This window comes from Bufo gargarizans, chromosome 4, assembly GCF_014858855.1.
Source record: "Bufo gargarizans isolate SCDJY-AF-19 chromosome 4, ASM1485885v1, whole genome shotgun sequence".
NCBI classification, from domain to species: domain Eukaryota; kingdom Metazoa; phylum Chordata; class Amphibia; order Anura; family Bufonidae; genus Bufo; species Bufo gargarizans.
Genome location: NC_058083.1, coordinates 7013684 through 7032642, shown reverse-complemented (window position 1 = coordinate 7032642; position 18959 = coordinate 7013684). Strand labels below are relative to the sequence as shown.

General features: G+C 45.3%; 1 protein-coding gene across 1 annotated transcript in view; it reads left to right on the top strand.

Moving 5' to 3' along the window:
• PTCHD4 (patched domain containing 4) overlaps positions 1-18959 on the top strand; it is a 174338-nt gene that overhangs the window by 92972 nt on the left and 62407 nt on the right.

The window sequence follows — 18959 nt, the reverse complement described above, 5'->3', positions numbered from 1 at the left end:
CAAGGAATGGCAAGGAAAAGAGGATCACTTGTTTGGTCAGACTCTCCATGGTGGGAGGAAGGAGTATCAAGACTGGACTTGGTGGAAGACAGGGTGATGCTTAACCGACTGGAAGCATTTTCTGCTGCAATCCAACCGACCACCTGGTCGCACTGGTCTGACTTCAAGAGTGGTGCCCTGTGCCGCCCTGCAAACTAGGACAAGAAGCTTGGTATCGTGGATGACTGTTTTTCTTGTGGTCTGTCAGCAGGCACAGTTTCAACGCGCCCAGGGCCACGGCCTCTGCGTGCACCATCAGCATCACGGCCACTTCCCTGTCCCTTACTGCTTGCCTTCTTCATTTTAAATGTGATAAATGCTTGAAAGTATGTCACACGTACAGTAGCGTAGGATTTGGAAGTGTATGTGCAAACAAATTAAAAAAAGGTATTTGGGATCTGGAAACGTCACACAGGAGATATCCCACAGATAATGTCAATGCTGTCACCAGCGGCTAATAATAAAAAATTCAGGGAATGTCACAGGTATTTGGGATGAGGAAACGTTTTACAGGAGAGGTACCACTGGTAATGTCACTGTCCAAAATGTCTACGTAAAAAGTACACTGTATGTCACAGATAAAAAAATTTAGGTGCACACGTTACACTGGAGATGTGGCACTGGTAATGTCACTGTCCACAGCTGACACCGTCTATGGAAAAAGTACCCTGGATATCACTGATATTTTAGGGATGCGCACACTTTACACAGAAGATGTGGTGCGGATAATTTAACTGTCCGCAGCAGACACTGTCTACGGAAATAGTACACTGGATGTCTCTGATAATTTAGGGCTCTTTCACAACTGCGTTATTGTCTTCCGGCATAGAGTTCCGTCGTCGGGGCTCTATGCCGGAAGAATCCTGATCAGGATTATCCTAATGCATTCTGAATGGAGTGAAATCCGTTCAGGATGCATCAGGATGTCTTCAGTTCCGGAACGGAACGTTTTTTGGCCGGAGAAAATACCGCAGCATGCTGCGCTTTTTGCTCCGGCCAAAAAAACTGAAGACTTGCCGCAAGGCCGGATCCGGAATGAATGCCCATTGAAAGGCATTGATCCGGATCCGGCCTTAAGCTAAACGTCGTTTCGGCGCATTGCCGGATACGACATTTAGCTTTTTTAGAGTGGTTACCATGGCTGCCAGGACGCTAAAGTCCTGGCAGCCATGGTAAAGTGTAGCGGGGAGCGGGGGAGCAGCATACTTACCATCCGTGCGGCTCCCGGGGCGCTCCAGAGTGACGTCAGGGCGCCCCAAGCGCATGGATGACGTGATCGCAAGTGGAGTACACGCCGGATCCGGACAACGCAAGTGTGAAAGAGGCCTTAGGGATGCGCACACTTTACACAGGAGATGTGGCGCTGATAATTTTACTTGCAGGATAACAGGCCGAACTGGATGGATAAATGTATTTTTTCGGCCTTATAAACTATGTTACTGTCCACAGTGGACACCGTCTATGGAAAAAGTTCACTGGATGTCACAGATATATTTTGGATGCGCACACTTTACACTGGAGATGTGGCGCAGATAATTTCACTGTCCGCAGCGGCCTATTAGACACTATTTAGCACAGGATGCACTAAAAATATATATTGCTACTGTCACAGACAATAGTTCTTAAAAGGACTTTTGGGTCTCTGAAAAGTTTTTCTAATAAAAATATTCCAATAACACTCCCTACACTCTGTCCCTTCCTATGCACAGCTCTCCCTAAGACTGAGCAATTTAGCGCAGGTTGCGCTACAAACATATATTGCTGCTGTCACACACAATAGTCCTTAAAAGAACTTTTGGGTCTCTGAAAAGTTTTTGTAATAAAAATCTTCCAATAACACTCCCTACACTGTCTTTCCCTTACTAAGCTCAGCTCTCCCTGACTAACACTGAGCCAAACATGTGTCATCGCGATGCTTTATAGCACCCGATGACGCGTTCCGGCCAGCCAATCACTGTAATGCCAGTAACCAACATGGCTACGGCATTACAGTGAAGGGTAGCACTTACCTGCACATTTATTGGCTGTGTAGCAGCCAAGAAATGTGCGGGAAGGAGACTTGAGCATTGCGCTCGAGCACATGTGCGGTACTCGGCCGAGTAACGCTATGTGCCGAGTATCGAGATGCTCGAGCCGAACAGGTGTTCGGCCCAGCATGCTCGATCATCACTACTTACAATACAATGGCCTCAGGATACAATATTTTCAACATACAGTGGTCTTTTCTGGGCCATGGTAAGTTGAAACTAGACTCAACATAGAATGTCTCAGACTTAGATCCAAGCAATTAACGTGACTAGAAGCGTACAGACTCAGTGCCCATGCTGTGGTCCGCCGTGTACACTCGGTTTGTGGATGATGTTCCATTGGCTTAAATGGATTAATAATTCGCAACATACGCCCAAAGATAGAACATGTTCTATCTCTTTGCGGTGCAGAGGCACAGATCGAAAGCCCATGGAGGCACTTCATAGTCAGCAGCCGTTTTCCCAAGTGAAGTGGAATATAGAAGGCAAATTTTTATGGGGAGTGCCATGTGACTTTTTTCTATTCCTGGAATTACTCATGGACTTTCTATTTTGCATTGAGCACCACTAGAGTTTTTATGTGGTCCTGATCAATGATATATAACACCGTGAGTGGAACTCCAAATTGGATAAGGTTGACCGTGAATCTCTTGAAATTTTGAATTATTTTAAAATAATTTGGCATGAACAAATAGTTTGTTTAGTATTTCACTTTTTGTTATACAAATGCTCCAGTTGTGAGAATTTTCTCTTTACTTCATTACAATGGTGTCCTCTGGTGGTCGCACATGCTCAGTTTCATCCTTCAATTGCCACCAGAAGCTATGACAGTTAGGGAGAGAGCTGCAGCAGAAAAGACACACATCCTTAGCTGTGATAAGGAGAGAGGTGATGACGAAATGGCGTGCCCTCTAAGCTGTGATAGGGAGAGCTCCAGCAGAAAGGTCATGCCACCGAGAATGAACGTGCCTCCTGAACCGCTGACCTTAGGATATTATAGCAGAGCAATTAGAGCAATGAACGGAGAGAGCTCTAGATCCATGGGGACTGGTTCTAGCTTTGTTAGTGGCCATGCACATTAGATTAGCAGGAACTGGCCGACCATCTATTGTGAATGGAGGTCTCCCAATTCTCCCCAAATTGCAAATATGGGCTGCTGGATTTAATATATATATTTTTTTAAGGGGTATAAGGCGCTGCCAGTGGTGTCTGAAAGAGTCTTACTCCCCTCTCCCCATTACGAACAGATGCACACTCGGCCGAGCTGAGCTTGCATGTGTATAGGCGGATTGGGTTGGATAGCAGAGCATTTGGCTGACAACTATCTAAAGTGTATGACCACCCCTAAATTTCTTCTTTAGATATGCATATATATCATTGTGTAAAATAATTAATCATTATTAAAAATCCCAACATGGGATAAAAAAAAAATTGAGAAATTATGAGAAATAACTAAAATTATGAGAAATAGTTAAAAAACAACACATCATAGACACAAATTTATTACCAGAACTTTATTATTATGTTCTATAAATGTATTAGGCTACTTTCACACTTCCGGTAGCAAGGTCCGGCAGGCTGTTCTGGTGCTAAGGCTAGCCCACCGTGCCGCCGGAAACAAGCTGTAGTTTTCGTCCAGCCGCCTCTTGGCATGTTTTCCGTGCTGTGGCCAGACCTCCAGCCCGCCCCCATTATAGTGAATGGGGACAGAGTGGACTTCCGGCGGCGCGGTCAGCTAGCGTTAGCACGGATCCGGCAGGGGGAGCAGCCTGCCGGAAAAGGCTACCGTAAGTGTGAAAGTAGCCTTAGATCAGTCAAGGTGATTATTGCATAGCTTAAAAAAATAAATAAAATAGAAACATGGAAAAATTACTTTTTTTTGCATTTCTGTCAAAATAGAAAGAACATTAATCAGTAACATTTATGCACCAAAAATAGTAACAAAACTAGTTCTGCAAAAAAACAAGTCCTTAGTCAAGCAACCTGACCTAAGATAGAATATATAAATCCCTCCCTAACTAAAATATAACTTTTAATCTGATAGTCAAAACCCTTTAGAATGCCCCTAAATAATTATATCATATTCATTATACAGGATGATCAAATTTTCAGAGGCGGGACTCAATAGGTGTCCGTCTGAAGAACACCAGTTCTGTTTTTTGGGACAATGAACCTCACTGTCCCTATGAAATCCCTGAAACTACCCCTGCCTACAGGCAGAACACCCGCCCCGAAAGGGGCAACCCCACCTCTCAGTGGCTAAGCCCTCTCTGGTAAATATTGACACCCTGTATAATAATGGAGTCCTTGTCCCAAGGATCAACATATAATTGGTAGAAAAGACATCTCAAGAACATATCAAAGTGTCCCAAAGAAATATCCAAGGGACGCTTAAAATCAGACATCATACATAACAATCTCCTTCTTTTAAAGGAAGAACCAGCCCTGTACCTCACATGGATCCAGAGATCTCCACATTAATTACTCCAATTGTTCTGCTAGATTTATTTCAGGCTGGTAGCTCAAGGAGCGTGTCCATTCTCAGGGTTGTGTGTCCTTTCTGCGGCAGCTCAGGGGTTGTGTCCTCTCTCAAGGGACATGTCGTTTCTGCTGCCTCTCAGGAAGCATGTCCTTTCTGCTGCAGCTTAGAGAGTGTGCCCTTTCTCAAGGAATGTGTCCTTTCTGCTGCAGTTCTCTCCCTGTAACTGTCAAAGTTTCTAACAGAAGATCGGGCTGCTGACAGTTGGAGGAAGGAACTGAGCATATGCCACCATCTCAGTAGGTGGACAGAGAAACAGCAGGTGGCGCTGTACAGATATAGAATAACTCTGCGGCTATAATATATTTTTAATAACATGCAATTATAAATATATTCAGATCCATGTGCCAGGTTAAAAAATGTGGACTATTTTTCGTGGGACAACCTCTTTAAATTATAAAATGATGATTGCTAGAATGCCGAGAGCCAAAAACAAGCAAAAACATCCTTTGGTCTTTGACACCAAAAATGACCTGATCTTTAAGGGGTTAAAGGGGTTGTATACAATTAGGAAACCTGGCTTTTTTCATACTGATCCATATTAGATTGCATCTGGTATTGCATCTCAACTCTAGTGAAGTGACTAGGTCTGTGATGTCATAACACACACAGTCTCTGCACACGTGTGGCGCTGTTTTTGGAGGAAAGCAGTCATGTTTTTTTCGAATCCTTCAAAGCTGGTTTGATTCACAACATTCAGTCATCCCCAGATGGTGGAGATCAGGGCAGTTTCTTCATTTGTCCTTCGTATAGCCTATTTCTGGTGGCAAGAAATATTCTACCGGCTGAATTATTGACCCATTTAGGGAAATGTATGACCAGTGGAGACTATAGTTAGCTTCCTAATCATCACATATCATTCTATCCACTCCATAATGTATATCTACTATTAGCACATGACGCCTGCTGCCGTCTAGTGAATATATTGCCAGATGCAGATCGCATCATAGCACATTGCCATTACACAGATCGAGCTGACACTCCAGTCCTACTAATGTGACAGAGAGCTGAAATAATCAGTTTCCTGCCACAAGATTGCTAAGCACTGAGCAAGGTTTGAATGCTTTGTGCCAGAAACATTCCTTTTCCATTTGTTTGGTTTCTACAGTAATTTGTCCACAAATGTCCTGCCGAGTCTGTCACTTATTCATCTTATAAATTCTGTATTTGCAATGTAAATGTCCAATGTAAATATACCAAAAAGCCTAATTTCTCTAAGGAGCTTACTTCAGTGATCATGCATGGTTTTTTACATGGTTTGACTTCTTGCCTAGGAACACCCCACCACAACCACCACCACCATCTCCCACCTATTTGTCATCCCAATTTTATTTTAATTTTTTAGGAATATATGGCTAAGGAATATAGGAGAGCACTTATGATCTGTGCTTACAGGTGTTGTTTGGCTTCTAGATACTGATGACCTATTCTTAGGATAGGTGAGCAATATCGGATCTGACACTCGGCACCAACAACAATCAGCTGTTTGGAGCAGCTGGATGCCCTAGAAATTGATGGGTCCCTGCAGTTCAGCTACCATTCACTTAGGTGGTCAATATCTAGACAACCAATTTAATGTCTTCCTTATAATAGTTGTTCCCTAGTTGTTTGAACAACTGTATGACCTCATCAACATTTAGGTTAATGGTGATTTGTCACGTACATATACATTTATCCATATTTTGCAGGAAATATTTCACCTTCATGTAGAACATTACATGCTCATTGGTACCAGGTTCAGGTCAGTAGGTCAGACGAAGAAGCTAGCAAAGATGTCCACAGTCTAGTTTGGCAATAGCAAGTTGGGTTGAGGATATGATATTTTATTAGTGACAGTTGTCAGGAAGAGGTCAACAACCAGAAAGTCAAAGGATCCAGAATCCAGAAGAGAAAGTAACTGACAGCTATATTAGCTCCCAAAGGGCAGCCTTTTCTGTCACCTAGTCATCCAAAAGCTCAATGACCTGCTTACCTGTCTAGTTCTCCCTGCTAGCCAAGCTGAGATAACCAGCACTCTCTTAAAACCTTAAAGGAATTCTGTCATCCGGATTTCATCATCACATCAGTCTACTCGATTTAGTTTAAAATATACTAGTCTTACCCCCATATGTCTTGTCATTTAGGCTAAAAATGGCTTTTATTCATATGCAAATGACCTCTCTAAGGAGCCCAAGGGGCTGTCCCTCTGGCCGTTGGAGCCCAGCACCGCCCGCTGTTTATTATTCACTCCTCTCCTTGCTGACTTTTTTTTTCTAGTGCCCTGTAATCTCTCGCATGCGCCCTTGATCCACTCATTCGGGCCCATGTGTCCTGGCAGCAGTTTCACCGAACAAATTGGGCATGCGCCAGCTGTCTGTGCACTTTGCTCGGTGAATAAAAGCAATTTTTAGCCTATATGACAAGACATATGGGGGTAAGACTAGTATATTTTAAACTAAATCAAGGAGACTGATGTGATGATGTGAAAAGCTCTGTAGCTAAAATCCGGATGACAGAATCCCTTTAATACCAATGCCAACTCAGTTTAAAGTGTATGGGGAGCTCCCGACAGATGATGTTGGGGGAAAGAAGAATGGTGCAAAATAAGTATTTTTACAAGATCCTTTTGTTCTCCTGGGAGATATGCTTCTACCAGACGTGTCTGGCAGCGCCTTTCTCCACTCCCCCCATTAATTCAACATACATATTTGTCCAAGTCGTGCATTTGTATAATGGAGTCGTGAAGGAGTCGAAAGAGATTGTTCAGTCAACAGTTATTGGATGTTCATGGCCGCCTTTAGGTCTCATCTACACTGAGAGAGCCATGCACCCTTAGTAGATAATTTCCTCTGGGATATAAATCAGACAGAACATAAAATTTGTCCTCCGTTAACAAAATATTGAAAGTTAAGGAGTGTATTTTAGTAATGTTGACTGAAGGAAGGAAGTAGATAATAGATAACTTCTCCTCCTGCTCTGGTGTAGAAATGAATCCTAATAAGATTAGGATGGAATGTCCTGGATTTCTGCATTGATTAGTAATGAAATGGGTTCTTAGTTATCTAGGTAACAATTATAGCCAAACAATGTTCAGTTGGACCGTTCCTGTCTTTTATTTAGCACATTGAGTGAACATCCACTGTGCAGGGGAAATAAGTAAGTGAACCCATGAACTTAATAACCTGCAGAGCAATCATTTTCACCAAATATTTCCTGCAACTGCAAATAACATTTGTACAACGATAAGGAGGAATTTTGGACCATTCCCCCTTGAAAATGTGTTTTAGTTTGATAATTTATCTGGAATGCCCTGTTTGTACAGCCCTTTTCAGGTCAGGCCACAGCATCTTAATTAGGGTCCATTCAGACTCCCGTAAGTGTTTTGCAGTCCACAAATTGCTGTGCTTTGCCTTATTGTCTTGTTGCATCACCGAGATTTCTTGTTGCTTGAAGTCATGGATGCCGCCTTTACATTCTCCTGCAAAATGTTATACACCTTAGAATTCATTGAATGTATATAAGGCCATGGGCCCTAAGGGAACAAATCATCGCCAAGTGGCTGTATGGTAATTTATGAGAGCAGAAACTGGCTATAAAAAAATCATCTCTCAATCAGGAGGACCTGGTACATCTATGCATTACCTTGACTGCCCATTGATTTTCAGTGAGAACAACTGTGTAATGCCTAACCTCTCCTGCGGTGGCGCTGCAGGGAAACTAAACACTTGTTTCCACGCAGATTGCAGTTGATCATTAGGGATCCCAGCAGACATGTAATCGGTTTATCATCAGGGGACTACATCTAACATGTTATACAAGGAGTATATTTTGATTGTATAGTAGAATTTCTGTCAACTTGTACAAGTTGATATTTTCCACGGTAGCATTAATAATCAGAATTACATCTATATTCTTGTTAAGCCGCGGCTTCCGTAAATATTTTTTATTATTATTACTAACTATGATTATTTTTTAAGCTGCTACCGTTGCATTGCTTTTCTATTCCGCTATTAACAATAAGGATTGGCTGCAGAGCCGTATTGATAGAGGAGTGCTGAACCCTACAGCATTATGTCTCAAAGAACTGCATTCAAATAACACCACTCGGATCCATTTGCTCGACATTGTATATTTATTTTTTTGGCACCCTGTGTAATGCTATTCTGTTTGTATTGTAAATGCGACATCAATGCTGTGTACAGCCTGGAGTTGTATTCAATGGGAGGCGGTTAGAGGACAAATCTGCATAATAAATCCATAGAGCTTCGCTGGGCTGTGCAGTTTTGCATTTCACAAAGTGGAAGGTAAAGTTTTGTTTGTGAGATTTATATATATTGCCTAAGGGACGCACTGCGCTTAGCGGCCATGTCCTGCTGCGTATTATGTGGTTGCCATTGGGGCACACATAGATATTGTGGATAATGTAGATAAGATGACTGTCCGCCCTCAAAAGCAAAGCATCATATGGATTATGTTTTTTCTCTAAAGTTCAGACCCAAAATCTAGTTGATTTATATGGTAGATTATTGCCCCCAATCGGCATACTTGTCTGAACTTGAGCAGTAATATTAAGGAATTTACATGGTGTGAAAAGCGGTGTGTGCACGTACCGTATGAGGAATGGGACATCACATTGGCCCCAACCTACTGCATCGAGCACCATGACCGGGGTGTGACTCTAAGGCCTCATGCACACGACTGTTGTGGGAATCAGTGTCCGTTGTTCCGTTTTCCGTGATTTTCTGCGGACCCATTGACTTTCAATGGATCAGTTGAAAACTCAGAAAATGCACCGTTTGTCATCCGCGTCCGTGATCCGTGTTTCCTGTCCGTCAAAAAAATATGACCTGTCCTGTTTTTTTGACGGACAACGGTTCACGGACCCATTCAAGTCAATGGGTCCATGAAAAAACACGGAGGCACACAAGATTGCCATCCGAGTCCGTTATCCGTGTCCGTAGGCTACTTTAGCACAGATGGATCTGCAGATCCGTCTGCATACAGCTTTTTCAGAGCTGAGTTTTCACTTCGTGAAAACTCAGATCCGACAGTATATTCTAACACAGAGGCATTCCCATGGTGATGGGGACGCTTCAAGTTAGAATATACTAAGAACTGTGTACATGACTGCCCCCTGCTGCCTGGCAGTGCAATGAGCAGGACACTAGTACAATGCAGTGGGTCAGGATAGATATGTGTATAAGTCTATAGTAGTTCGTGACGCCAATTGCAGCTTGCGCAGGTACTGTAGAAGGGCCCTTTAAGATGTTATAACTCACGTACCAGGTGAGGAATGCCAGAGGGGGATAATGTCTCTGTGTAGCAGATATTGTAGTGTCAACGGTGTCTCCTACCTTGGTACGGCTGGACTCCTGGATCCTGGCTCACTTGCAATAAAATTGAGTGTGGTCAGTAGGAGTAATTGAGGAATGATGGAGATCCAGACAGGAGATATAATCCAACTTGTCTTTACTTGATGGCACCAGATATCCATATGAGTTACAGCTTTAGTCTTTTGGGTCCCAGGTATTGGCAATATGTGGCAGGAATCTATATATATTCTGCATCTGATCATATGCTTAGTGAATCTGGCAGGTATTTGTCTTCAGCTCTGTCTGTCTTCTGCTTAGTGTGGGCCTCACTAGCTGAGGAGGAATTTGGCTTCTCCTAGACTCTGGATATGTACTCACAGCAGTGCTCGCAGGGAATGATGTCGTCCTGGAGATCTGAAGTTCTGGAGGTTGTTGCTTGCTTGTCAACCAGCTGAGGTAGATGACTAGATGAGGCTGGGAAGATGGATCCTTGGCCTCAGCCGAGGCTGGATCCAGGGTTGGTATCCCTGTAGCTGGGAGCTCCTAACAACACAGCCTGCCCCTGGCAGGGATGGCTGGTACACTCACTAAACTTCCTCTCCTCCTCATGAGACAGGACATGAGAATGTTCCACTTCTGCTTATACAGGGGAGACTAGACTGGAATGGACTATTCCAGACTAGATATACTAAGGCCTCTTTCACACTTGCGTTGTCCGGATCCGGCGTGTACTCCACTTGACGGAATTACACGCCGGATCCGGAAAAACGCAAGTGAACTGAAAGCATTTGAAGACGGATTCGTCTTCAAAATGCATTCAGTGTTACTATGGCAGCCAGGATGCTATTAAAGTCCTGGTCGCCATAGTAGTAGTGGGGAGCGGGGGAGCGGTATACTTACAGTCCGTGCGGCTCCCGGGGCGCTCCAGAATGACGTGAGAGCGCCCCATGCGCATGGATGACGTGCCATGCGATCATCCATGCGCGTGGGGCGCCCTGACGTCACTCTGGAGCGCCCCGGGAGCCGCACGGATGGTAAGTATGCTGCTCCCCACTACACTTTACCATGGCTGCCAGGACTTTAGCGTCCCAGCAGCCATGGTAATTATTCAGAAAAAGCTAAACGTCGGATCCAGCAATGCGCCGAAACGACGTTTAGCTTAAGGCCGGATCTGGATCAATGCCTTTCAATGGGCATTAATTCCGGATCCGGCCTTGCGGCAAGTGTTCAGGATTTTTGGCTGGAGCAAAAAGCGCAGCCTGCTGCGGTATTTTCTCCGGCCAAAAAACGTTCCGGTCCTGAACTGAAGACATCCTGATGCATCCTGAACGGATTTCTCTCCATTCAGAATGCATTAGGATAAAACTGATCAGGATTCTTCCGGCATAGAGCTCCGACGACGGAACTCTATGCCGGAAGAAAAGAACGCAGGTGTGAAAGAGCCCTTACCTAGCTATGGTCTGCTACATATTGCTGCCACCTGCTGGCGGAAAGGGAAATTACAGCAAATACAGGCCTGGAAAATACATTGGTGATGAAAATGCACAGTTTGACTACAAAAGATGGCAATAAATATACACTTGACATGTTGTAGCAGGGAGACAGAGTTTAGTGACATACTCTGGGATGTTACATACCCGCTTACTTTAGTTAAGCCGCCCTCGGCGTATGCTAAAAGGGTGGAGGAATCAGCTCTGGGTACCCAATAAATACAAAGTGCTGCATGAATTACATATAATGACATACATAGACAAAACATATAACGGCTTTCTCAAGGTTCCTGCCCGCTAGAGTAAGGTGTCCAACACACAGTTTCCTTCTCTTGGTATAACCAGGTAACCTAAATACTGCACAAAGCAAAACCTTTACTGACTGACTTTGTATGCCTTTAGCGCTGTTGACATCAAAGAAAGCATGGGGGTGTCTTTACTCCGTAATCCCACCATTATGTAATGGAATGCCCGTAAATGGAAGGGTGGCTTTATCCTGTATTCCCTTCCCTGCACCACAGCCTGAATACATTTGGCTTGTAGCACGATCACTATGATGACTAAGAGGAAGCTAAAGTAAAGTTCTAAGGCTTGAGGTACCATACCTTAGGCGAAAGGCTCAGAAGGGGAGGTATTTATCGTCTCTGTGTCTTCTGGCAATGTCACAGGAGGAGGGTAGTACAATCCCGTCGCGCTCCTGGAAATGAGACACCTCAGGATGGGAACAATCCCGAACATTTAACAAGCAGGAAGGAGCAGCATAGGGCTTCTAACGATTCCCAAAGCAGCAGGGGTACCTGTGAAGTAACTGGATCTGCCTGGACTTACCAATTGGTCCTACCCTGGGTACCTATGGGTATACATCACAGGGTGTAGTATTCACGTCCCTATGGAGACAGTCCGTATAAGGGGGGAAAGAACAAGAGCTGTAAAAAGGCACACTTTAAGTAAGTTGCTACAATTTTGTTAAGTGCAATGGTTAAGTGCAATCATGACAAACCGTGCACAAATTCACATTGTGGCACCTAGAAGGAGAATACACACAATGGGCAGGTTATCTTAAACTTTACAAAATTTGTAAACTGGTACACTAGTGCAAAATTATCCAATAGCATGAAAATCACAAAGAGCTCAGGTATCACGTTTGAGTCCTTTCTTTGGGTGCAAGCTTTTACGTTGCAATAAAACATTTTATATGAAAGTAGTGCAAATGTTAATGCCAGGAGAGGCTCAACAATAACTTGAGTCCTTTTTCCTGGAAGTGCTTGAAGTTGTAGAATCCTCTGGAAACTTATAAAAGTCAATTTGTAATCCACAGGGTAAAAGTTAATTGTAATCCAAGGGTTAAAAGGTATAAGAGCAGCAAACAGAGGCTATCAAGTAACCTGAGAAAGGGGATAAAACATTGAACTTGGACAGGAGGGGGTTAAGTGCTGTTGGGTGGAGTCCTAACTGACATGACCATCTGGATGAGGACTAAAACAGGCAACCTGAAACAAAAACCCTAAAATTGCACACAAAGGCCAAACGGGTCCTCATCCGTCAGGTAGCAGTCCATGGAGTGGCTCCCAAAATGTCACTGATGAATACTTTAACTTTACCTTTAAAGGGGACACCTCTTACAGGTAGGTGTCCAGCTCCTCATCACTGCTGGAGCTGCTGAACCTCATGAGAGGATGTTCCTGCCTCTGATGGTAGCTCATGGTAGCATTGGTTGTAGCACGCCACTGCCCTCTACTGGTGGCTTCAGGAACTGGCTGTGCAGACAGCCTGGTGAATGCTGCGGTGACTCGCTGTAGCCCGGGATCTCCAGCCGGTACAGGAGGTGATAGAACTTCTGGCTGCAGAGGCTCAGGAAAGGCTGGGACAGCTGCCTGGGGCTGCTTCCAAGGCAGAAGATATGGTGCCCTGAGGTAGGGCTGCACTTTAAGATTGAATGTAAGGACAGAGTTATTTATCTGTTCTACCCTCAGGGTTGGTGGTGGAGACAAATTTGGTATAAGCGGTGCAGGCTCAGGTTGGGGCTTCTCTCAGAACTGCATACGGCCATCTGGGGTTTCTTGAAGACACCTCACTCTGCCCACAGAGCCTGGATCAACCTGCCAGGACTCTGGGGTGACGGCAGGGGAGAGTGGTTTGTCCAATAGAGTGACTCAGGCGGCAAAGAGTCCTTGCATGGACCGCATGGCAGTGTACTCGATCTGGTCCCCCACATAAAGGTTGTGTCTGGCCTGGGGCAGATAGTGCCTCTTGACGGAGCGTCGCCTACAAATACCTCGGTACCCAAGTAATTGTCCTGGAGGCACCCGACTCCCCATTCTACAGAGAACCACAGTACTGTCCCGGTCTTCCGGGTTAATTTGGGTTCTCCTGGTTGAGGGTTATCAATGACTTGTTTTACCATTCCTCGACCGCTTATTTGTATTCCCAGGCGGTCTGGGCAAATGCGGTAATCTCGTGGGGCACCTCAGGATTAAGGCTCCGTAGCTTGGCGTAGCTGGGCGGCGGAGTGCAATCACCAGCTGCCTCTGCCGCACCAGGAGGTATTGACAGCGGGGCAGGCTCGCTGGTGATGTTGGCTGGGGTCACAGGACGCGGTGCAGGGGCAGACACGGACCGGGCCGGGGCCTCAGGGAGCGCGGCAGCTCCTACCTGTAGTTGCGGCCGGTTCCGTTGCCTCCTGGATGCCATCATGGACTTCTGGCACCATCTGTTTCACTGGCTCGTCTACGGCGTGAGTAGCTGCGTCAGCGGCGTCCTCTGCAGTTGCTGGCTTAACGTCCACCTCCATTCTCATAGGCGCGTCGCCTTCCGCTGGGGCGCTTGACTTGGCGGAGGGATCAACTGCCTCCGGGAACTCCATCAGGTCCTGTTCTGTCTTTGCAGGAACCGCGGTGTCGTCCGCGGCCTTCTCTGGAATTTCGGGAATGCTGGCCAAGGTAGGTGGCGCAGGTTCTTCGTCCAGGGAGGGATCCACTGCCTCCGGACTGGAGCCAAAGATCGAGGGACCACGTCGCTTCAGCAGCTGGGAGACCTGGATCTCCAAAGGGTACACCTCGTACACCGGTTCACCGCCAATCGCCATCTGGTTCCACTTGGGACGTGGATACGCCATAGCTGTTTCTTTCTTGAACACACAAACTGCCAGAAGTAAGGGTGGGGCGAAGAGGGAGGAGTCTTTATCACCTCGGTTCCCAGTAACAAGTTCATGGAGGGCAGTCTCTATTTTTCCCGCTCCCAGAGGAGCTTATTCAGCATTTTCGCTCTCCTGAGAGGGCGTTCCTTTCTTTCCATGCCTCTGGGCATGAAGATGAAGCGCCATTTTGCGAATATGGCGAATTTAACAATAGCAAATTAACTCTTGGAATGCTGGAGCGCACGTCCAGCACTTTCTGGCACAGCAATACAGCAATAAAGTCACTTTTCAAGGTATTTACACAAGCGGCTGTGATTGAAACACTGTAGAACATGCAGTCGGGTCCGTTTCAACACACAATTGGATCCAGTTGGGTTGCACACAATTCAATCCGATCCTGTTCGTGACGCCACTTAATGCAATGAGCAGGACACTAGTACAATGCAGTGGGTCAGGATAGATATGTGTATAAGTCTATAGTAGTTTGTGATGCCAATTGCAGCTTGCACAGGTACTGTAGCAGGGCCCTTTAAGATGTTATAACTCACGTACCAGGTGAGGAATGCCAGAGGGGGATAATGTCTCTGTGTAGCAGATATTATAGTGTCAACGGTGTCTCCTACCTTGGTATGGCTGGACTCCTGGATCCTGGCTCACTTGCAATAAAATTAAGTGTGGTCAGTAGGAGTAATTGAGGAATGATAGAGATCCAGACAGGAGATATAATCCAACTTATCTTTACTTGATGGCACCAGATATCCATACGAGTTACAGCTTTAGTCTTTTGGGTCCCAGCAGGTATTGGCAATATGTGGCAGGAATCTATATATATTCTGCTTCTGATCATATGCCTAGTGAATCTGGCAGGTATTTGTCTTCCGCTCTGTCTGTCTTCTGCTTAGTGTGGGCCTGACTAGCTGAGGAGGAATTTGGCTTCTCCTAGACTCTGGATATGTACTCACAGCACTGCTCGCAGGGAATGATTTCGTCCTGGAGATCTGAAGTTTTGGAGGTTGTTGCTTGCTTGTCAACCAGCTGAGGTAGATGACTCCGGCTGGGAAGATGGATCCTTGGCCTCAGTCGAGGCTGGATCCAGGGTTGATATCCCTGTAGCTGGGATCTCCTACCAACACAGCCTGCCCCTGGCAGGGGTGGCTGGTACACTCACTAAACTTCCTCTCCTCCTCATGAGACAGGACATGGGAACATTCCACTTCTGCTCACCAGGGGAGACTAGACTGGAATGGACTATTCCAGACTAGATATACTAACCTAGCTATAGTCTGCTACATATTGCTGCCACCTGCTGGCGGACAGGGAAATTACAGCAAATACATAATACAGGCCTGGAAAATACATATAATGATGAAAATGCACAGTTTGAATACTCAAGATGGCAATAAATATACACTTGACATGTTGTAGCAGGGAGACAGAGTTTAGTGACATACTCTGGGATGTTACAGCAGCACCCGATCTCTTACAGGGGGCTGTGATCCGCACAATTAACCCCTCATGTGCCGCACCTGAGGGGTTAATTGTGTGTATCATAGCCCCCTGTAAGAGATCAGGTGCTGCCAGGCAGCAGGGGGAAGTGCGGCCTCCCCTCCCCCCCCATCATTGGTGGCAGTGGAGAGTTCCGATCGGAGTCCCAGTTTTATCGCTGGGGCTCCGATCGGTAACCATGGCAACGCAGTAGCGTCCTGGTTGCCATGGTTACCGATCGGAGCCCCAGCGATCAAACTGGGACTTGGATCGGAACTCTCCGCTGCCACCAATGATGGGGGGGGCACCTGAGGGGTTAATTTTTCAGATCACAGCCCCTTGTAAGAGATCGGGTGGTCCCAGGCAGCGGGGGGCAGTCATGTTCACAGTTCTTACTATATTCTAACTTGAAGCATCCCCATCACCATGGGAAAACCTCTGTGTTAGATTATATTGTCGGGATCTGAGTTTTCACAATGTAACTCAGATCCGATGGTATTTTCTAACATAGAGGCGTTCCTATGGTGATGGGGACGCTTCAAGTTAAAATATACCATCGTATTGGAGAAAACTCCAATAGGGACTCCTGACTTTACATTACATTGAAAGTCAATGGGGGACGGATCTGTTTGCAATTGCACGATATTGTGTCAACGTCAAATGGATCTGTCCCCATTGACTTGCATTGTAAGTCAGGACGGATCCGTTTGGCTCCGCACGGCCAGGCAGACACCAAAACGACTTTTTTAAAATCTTTCCTTCATGTCTGGTGATCCTTCAAAAATCACGGAAGACACACGGAAGAAAAAACGGACACGGATTATGGAACAACGGAACCCCGTTTTGTGCATGAGGCCTTAGGCTTATATTATATAAGTGGTGCGAAATGAGTCAGACTGGGTTTAGGGAAAAACTGATGGTTTTGAGCAAGTTTATTTAGTTTTGTCTGTGATTGAGTTCAGTGTTTCAATTTTTTATTGTGCGGATGCAATTGTTTTTTGATGTGTTATTCATGCATGTGAAGAAAAATTGAAGAATAACACTGAATATCTCACGCAAGTACCCTTCATTTCTGTGGAGTCAGGGCTGTATAAAAAGGGTACAATATAGAACATGCTGTGATTGATGATAAGTGAGATAATCAATATTAAACAATGCTCATGTGCACAGACCCACTGTAATGAATAGGTGGCTTGGCCTTTCACAATTTTCTAACTCGCAGACACATAAAGACCGTAAAACACTTGAGTTTTCTTCTGGCTTTGCTCAATATTCCAACTTTAATTACTTACCTCTCCCGCTCTCTGACCGCAACGTTATTTCCTTCACTCTCACAAATCTTAACCCATCCCAGCACACTCCTACTTATTACACGTTCAGAAATCTGCAGGCCATTGACTCTCATACTCATCATTGTCCCCAATCTCTTCCTTCTCCTGTCCTGATCTGGCTGTAAATCACTATAATTACACCCTTTAGAAGCACCCTGGACAAAGTAGCGCCCCTACGCCAGAACCTCCAAACAGAGGCCAAAGTAGCCATGGCGTACACCGAAAACTCACTTTCTTCATTTCTGCTCCAGGAGTGCTGAACGCCTATGAAGGAAAACTTACACACCCGAAAATTTCCTCCATTACAAATTTATTCTAAGAACCTATAACTCTCCCCTCCACCTCGCCAAACAGACCTACTTCACCACCCTAATCTCCTCACTGTCCAACAACCCAAAAACCTCTTTGCAACTTTTCACTCCCTCCTCAGTTTTAAAGGTCAGGCGCCTATCACAGACCTTTGTGCTAAAGATCTTGCCACCTACTTCACAGAGAAAATAGAAAACATCCGGCATAAAATCGGCTCTAAGTGTCATTGATCCCCTTCCCCCTCATGCATCTCCTCTGGCTCACTGTCTGCGTTTGACCCAGTCACAGAAGAAGAACCCTCTAGGCTCCTCTCTTCTTCTCATCCTACCACATGCCCTTCTGACCCCATTCTCTCACACCTACTCCACTGTCTCTCTCCGACTGTCACCAATCACCTAACAAAAATCTTTAATCTCTCTCTGTCTTCTGGTATCTTCCCCTTCTCATTCAAACACTCTATCATTACTTTTCTTGTAATTTCCTGCACAACTAACTACAGAACAATCTATAATCCTCCCTTTATGTCTAAACTTCTGGAGCGTTAGGTCTTCTCTCGCCTCTCTCCTTGATCCATTACAATCTGATTTCCGCACCCTACATTCTACAGAAACTGCCCTCACCAAAGTGACACATGACCTCCTGACAGCAAAATGCAATGGTGACGACTCTCTGCTCATTCTCCTTGACCTCTCTGCAGCTTTTGATACTGTAGACCACCATCTCCTACTCACCATGCTCAAATCTATCGGGACACTGCTCTCTCCTGGTGTTCTTCATATCTCTCTAACTGCTCTTGCAGTGTATTATTTGCTGGCTCCACTTCTTCCCCTCTCCCTCTTGCTGTTGGGGTTCTTCAGGTTTCAGTCCTAGGGCCTCTCGTCTTTTTTCTCTACACAGCCCCAATTGGGCAGACAATCAACATAATTTGTTTCCAGGACCGTCTCTATGCTGATGACACACAACTATACACTTCATCCCCCAACATCACTCATGCTGTATTACAGAACAATTGTGACTGCCTGTCCGCTGTCTCTAACATCATGTGTTCCCTCTATCTGAAACTGAATCTTTCAAAAACTGAACTTCTTGTGTTGTCTCCATATACTAACCTACCTAAACCTGATATGTCCCTCTCAGTGAGTGGCACCATCATGACGCCTAGGCAACACGCACATGAGCAACATTTAGCACCTATCATTATGGTCTTATTGTACAGTACAAACCCACAACAGTCAAGAGAAAGAGGGTATTGGTTCCCATGTTTGAAATGACTAGTGGTCTGTGGAATTGACTGTATTGGCTATCTGTATTA